General features: G+C 42.5%; 1 long non-coding RNA gene across 2 annotated transcripts; it reads right to left on the minus strand.

Moving 5' to 3' along the window:
- Window positions 1–1,607: 1,607 nt before the first annotated feature.
- Window positions 1,608–3,737, minus strand: LOC106149444. Of its 2 annotated transcripts, XR_001235642.1 has the most exons (4): window positions 3,640–3,737; window positions 3,024–3,187; window positions 2,514–2,708; window positions 1,608–1,747 (listed from the first exon to the last, which is right to left on the minus strand). It is a non-coding gene; the product is annotated as an uncharacterized LOC106149444 (long non-coding RNA). The 2 variants fall into 2 exon arrangements; XR_001235640.1 differs by lacking the exon at window positions 2,514–2,708 and having other exon boundaries at window positions 3,640–3,735.
- Between the last annotated feature and the right edge of the window lie 2,095 nt (window positions 3,738–5,832).

Raw genomic sequence — 5,832 nt, forward strand, 5'->3', positions numbered from 1 at the left:
TCAAAGGAAGGGAGTAAGCCAGCTAAGGGTCTCTGATATAAAGGTACGTGGCACATTTATTTTTTCATTCAATGAACCATTTGCATACAGCCTAGGCCAGGCACACTATATCAGGCCCAGTGGCTCTGTTGGGCTGGGCCAGAGGTGAGTGAACTTTTTCTGTAAGGGGCCAGGTAGCAAATATTTTATATTTTGTGGGCCACATGATTTCTGTTACAACTCTGATGTTGTGGTGCAAAAGCAGCCATAAATGACAGGTAAACACGTTTGCTCATTTCACTGTATTCCAATAAAACTTTATTGATAGAAACAGGTGGTGGGCCACATTTGGCCTGTGGGCCATAGTTTTCCAACCCATGATTTCAAGAAACAAAGTGTGCTAGTTATTCTCCGTTTGCCTCTTCAGATCCCTTTCCCACACTGCTCTCTGTCCCAAGACCATGACCCTTGCAGACTGGATCAACCAGGTTCTGTACCCTCTGGCTTCTGCTTAGATTCAGCCAATCATATGCAAAAGATCAGAAGTTGGGTGGAGTGGAAGCATTTAGTCTCTCTACTCTGTCTTGCACTGTGCTTTGTCAGTCATCATGTTCCTCTTGGGTGTGGTCACAACCCTCCCTGGAGGCCCAGGCTCACAGCTACGCCCACCCAGTTTTGGTGACACCTCCTTCCTCCTTCACCTTCAGCCTAGGGGCAAAAGCAGTTTGCTGCTGTTCCTAGCCCTGGTGTTTCTTCATCCCTTATTCATTTTGCTTGGCTCTTTCCTTTGTTTCTTCAACTGTCCCTTTGAGTGCCATCTGTTCTCTGCTGGATTGTGTTTATTTTAAATATTCCCTTGTGGTAGAAATTCACTGTTTTTAGCTGTAACAGTATTAGTTTCAAACTCTGATCCAGGATGGAGAATGTGACCAAGCATGGCCCGTTGGAGCGTGGAACCACTCAGGCCACAGGAATCAGTTCTAGAATGTTCTCATGCGCCAAGGTGCTCCAGTTGGAGATAATACTGTTACTTACATAGATGCTGCCAGGCAGTGCTGTCTACTTTCCTAGATTTGAGCCCAGGAGGGCATACACGGCAATCTTGCAAAAGCTGTTATGTGAAATTTGAGGATAAGGCCCAACATCAAAGGCAAAATCCAGAGATGACTTTGTTTGAGTCCTTTCAACAGTCTGAAGCTAGATCTACTGCTCTATGTTTTGGTCAATGAAATGACTTCATTCCTTATTTTTTCTTAAGCCAATTTGAATGGAAGTTTCTGTCACTTGCATTCAAAAGCAAAACTTATTTGTTATTTAAAATAAAAACAACAACTCATGACCCCTTTGTACAAATTTCATTATACTCCCGGGATTATCTAAGCAGGAATCAGTCTATGTTGGTCTGTTTTCATTGCTATAAAAGTATGCCCAAGTGGAGCCAGGCATGGTGGTGCACACCTGTAATCCTAGCACTGGGAAGGCTGAGGCAAGAGAATTGCTATGAGTTTGAGGCCAGCCTGGTCCATATAGTGAGTTCAAGGCCAGCCTGAACTACAGAGCAAGGCATGGTCTCAACTCAAGAAGAAAAACAAAAACAATAAACAAATGTATGTATCTCCAAGGACAGGTAATATATAAAAAAGTTTATTTAGCTCACATTTTTATATGCTGGAAGTCTAAGATTAAGTGTCCACATCTGTTTGACACTGGATTCAGGCCTCATCAGATGCATGACAGCATGGTAGATGCACGGCGGTGAAGATGTATGCTAAAAGGAGAGACCAGAAGGTAGGACAGGAAGTCAGAAAGCAAGGAGAAACCAATCTTGCTCCAGTACAACGACCCACCCGTGAGAACGAACTGGGGTTCCATGAGAACTGCATTAATCCCGCATGAGGGCAGCACCACAGTAACCTAATTATCTTGCCTAATCTTAACTCCTTGTCCTTGTTCCATGACTGCCATGCTAAGGACCACTGGGGACACATTGAAACGATGTCCAAACCCCCATAGCACATTCTTATGTCTTCCTTCTCTTAGATACACACTCATACGGCATAGTTAAACTCACACTGGATTTCAGCAGTGACAGACGCCAGGGAGTAGGTGTGCATTAACCCACTTCCAAAGGGAAGCAAGAGGAGTCCAGCAGCATATTTGCAGTTAGGTCTCCATAGGAACCCCGGAAGGTACCCCTCTAACCCTCTGAAGTTTTGCTAAGGTTAACTGAGGATAGACAGATTAACAGGAGAATATGCACCCATGTTTATTTAACATGCATAAACACAGAAGCCGTATAAATATGAAACTGTAGAATAACGGGTCAGATGGTTGAAGCTTAAATACCTTCTTTAAGGGGTAGAAGGGGAAAGGGAAATGAGAAAGTTTGCAGTAGGAAATTTTAAAGGGGTAGTAAATAATTTACAGGAGAAACACATTAGCCCAAAGAGCAGACAATGGCCTGGGAAAAATGTTTGTCTCAGGTTTTAGGCAGGTGGCAATAAGTTACTGAAAGGTGAGGGGCAGACTCTCACCGCAAATAAGGGCAGTTTTATTACGCAGATGAAATCTCCCGCATAACCTCTTAGATGAAGAGTCTCTCTGGGTCTGGTGTTGTTTTAGTCTCATCTCTTCTTCAGTGGTTTAATCTTCCCTGGTTATTTCATAAGAGTCCCAGAAAAGAGATTTAAGACCATTGCATTTTCTTTTGGGAAAAGTTTCTAAAGAGACTGTAGGAAGGTAAGAGAGACCTTAGTCTCAGCATGTCAAGTGCTGTGTCATCTTCCGTTCTCCAACACATCTCATGTCAGGAAGCAGCACTTCACAAGCTGTAATCCCACTCTCCTTTCCACTTCACAATAACAAAGGGAGGAAAAATCATCATCTGAATGACTGGGCAGGGAGGGTGCTATTGTTGATAGGAAAATAAGGAGTTGAAGCATTCATTAACTGTGGCAAGCAAATTATAAATCTGTGCCAGTAATCAAAATAGAGACAACTGCATAGTCATTGTTAGTTCTCAAGCAGTTCATCTAACAACTTACCTAAAAGATTCTTGGTGGACTCCAAGGGCAGGAATTATACTCGACCTTGTTCTGTCCTTGAATTCATTTGCAAATTTGTGGAGAGAATGTCAGTCAGGTAGAATGCAGGACTGGAGAAGAGTTTTCATTGCTTGTACCGGCTGTGGTTGTAGGTTTTCAGTGTGCTGTGGAGAGAGAGATTGTGGGATTACATACGAGATCCATGAGAATGAACAGGGTTAGAGACATCCTCTGACTGTGAAAGTGGAAGAAAGGATAGTCCAAATGTAACAGGGGCTCAGACACTAAGCGTGCAGATGCCCAATGGCTAGCTAAAGGCAGAATTCAATTTGGCACCTCTGCTTTCATTTTATATCTCTCTGCTTTATTACTTTAAAACTTGGAATCAGATTCCTGCTCAGCTCTGCCCATAGGCATATTAGAGCTAGGAGTGTCTGTCTAAAAACTAATAATACACTGTTGTTAGCCTCCACAATAAATTGTATGGTCCACTCATCCTTCTTCAAGACTGAAGACACCAAGGACAAAATAACTGAAGACGATCTCAGGACTAGCAGGGACATCCGATCGGCAGCTTCACATCATCCAGATCCGGACTCCTGCAGGGATGCCTCACCATCTCCAGTCATCTGCCCAAACCTGCAGTCATCTCAGATTCAAAGAAAAGCAGGGCCTCACAGTCCACCCCAGAACAGAGGCACTCACCTCACAGGACCTGGATTGCCCTCTTGTGTCATAAGGACTTCTCCAGAGCAACGCCCCCCATCCAGTCCCAAGACACTGATCAACCAGGACCGACCAGGATTACCATCACCTGCACTTCCAGCTCCACAACACTTCCAACCCTGGCCTCGGTTTCCCTTTTCTGTAAAACCTCAAAGCTTCTGTCAGTTCCCCAAAGACAGACATTGAACGTGTGCTTCCCAGCACGGCCATGGTCACTAAAGCTCCTTCCCTGCCCTTCACCGCTGCTCTCCTTGATGGGTGTCTCTGGTCAGGTGTCTGAGCCGGGGTGTGCCCTGGAGCCAGAGCTTTCTCCCTCAAACTCTGGTAGAACTCTACTGAGCGGCTCTGCAGGACGGGGGAGGCACTGCCGCTGACTGCTGGCCTTTAATCCTGCATCTCTGGCCTCCCTTGGAGCCTTTCAGTTCAAGAATTCTTTTTAAAATATAATCTTTTTAGGGCTGAAATGGACCAGAATGGATTTCTTTATCATCTGGGAACACAAAAACTTGTGATCAGGATGGAACACCTTCAAACAGACCTTTTTTTCTCCTTTAAAGATGAAAAAATTAATTCCCTTTTATAAATGATAAAGAGGATACTTAGCTAATCGCTTCTAAAATCTATTTTATTGCAATTACCAGCAGGATAATTGCTGCCGATGGATAAATGTGTGTCATGAAGGGAGGCCATGCTCACATTTCGCTTCTTCATTACCCAAAGTGCACTGGAGAGCGCAATTCACTCTGTTTAGATTTCACAGCTTTACACTGGGAGGACCACTCCTCTTCTTAATTATTGCTAGTGCAATTGTCAAGAGTTTGCCCAGAGCACTTGGATTGGTTTCTACAGTTTTACTAATCCCTTTAATTTTCTGATGAAGATTAGAGCTAAGTATCTTATGAGGGTTAAAAAAAGAAAACTCACTTGACTAATTGCTTTTGGGAGAGCGTCTATAGAGTATTTGAACCTTCCTAAACTCTGTGTGTAAGGAAGATCTCTTTCTTTTCTTTCATCAATTGAAATTTCACTTCAAACTCCAACCCACGTTACTGATGAAACAAAAGTGCTTAGTAGTCGTGCCCCTGTCTAGGCTACATGGGCTTAAAAAGACTCTGTCCCCTGTATTATCCATCAATACCCATTCTCTCACTCTTTCAAATAGATAGTAGCTGTTTTCTTGCCATTTTCATGAAGCAGTTCTATTTATGTACAAATTTAATTTCCTTCTTTGTCATGTGATTGTTGTTCTTAAAGGTCTTCCTGTATTACAATTTTGGAGCCTAAACTATAGATTTCTTCCTTCTCTTGTTCTCCCAGCCCTTTACCCCTAGGGACTTTGAGAATTCCTAGAGTCTTAAAGCACAGCAAAGACTTACTGAGTGTTGTGACTTCTGATCCCAGCATGACAGAAAATTAGTCATGGGGTAATCAAAATATGTGGTGAACACTTAACTTTTCAAAAATTTATTACAGTAGGACACACATCACCATTAATCACCCTCAAATTCTCCCCCTCACTTCAGACACACATATCTCATCATTTTTACCACTTTCTGAAGCAGTTCTGGAAATCCTCTTTTGTGTCTTCAGAACATAGGATCAAAAATATAGTGAATGTTGCTGAACACCATCCAATGCAAAGGTGAGCTCATAAAAACACTATAGTGTGTCCTCATCCACTGTATTCACCAGGTCCAGTGCTGAGTGATTTCTGGCTCTTCCCCAAAGTCAAAATGACCCTGAAGGTAAAAATTCTCAATCAATTCACATCAAGCAACCATGACAGCACAGCTGAACACATATAGGAAAGAGAACTTCTAGAACTGCTTCAGAAAGTGGCAAGATCAATGGGATAAGTATGTTCGAAGCAAAGGGAGGTATTTTGAGGGGAATTAATGGAATGTATCTTTTACTGTAATAAATTAAAAAATTTTTGACATTCATCATATTTTTCAGTCATGCAGTGTCCTTGAAGAAATAGTTTGGAACTACTAAATGACAATCAAGAGATAGGTCATAATCCTTGAAAGAAGGCAAACACACAATGAACTTCCTCTTCATTCCTGTGAAGAAAATAAGAGAA

This window comes from Chinchilla lanigera, unplaced genomic scaffold (assembly GCF_000276665.1).
Source record: "Chinchilla lanigera isolate Chin_1 unplaced genomic scaffold, ChiLan1.0 scaffold00004, whole genome shotgun sequence".
Taxonomy (NCBI): Eukaryota; Metazoa; Chordata; class Mammalia; order Rodentia; family Chinchillidae; genus Chinchilla; species Chinchilla lanigera.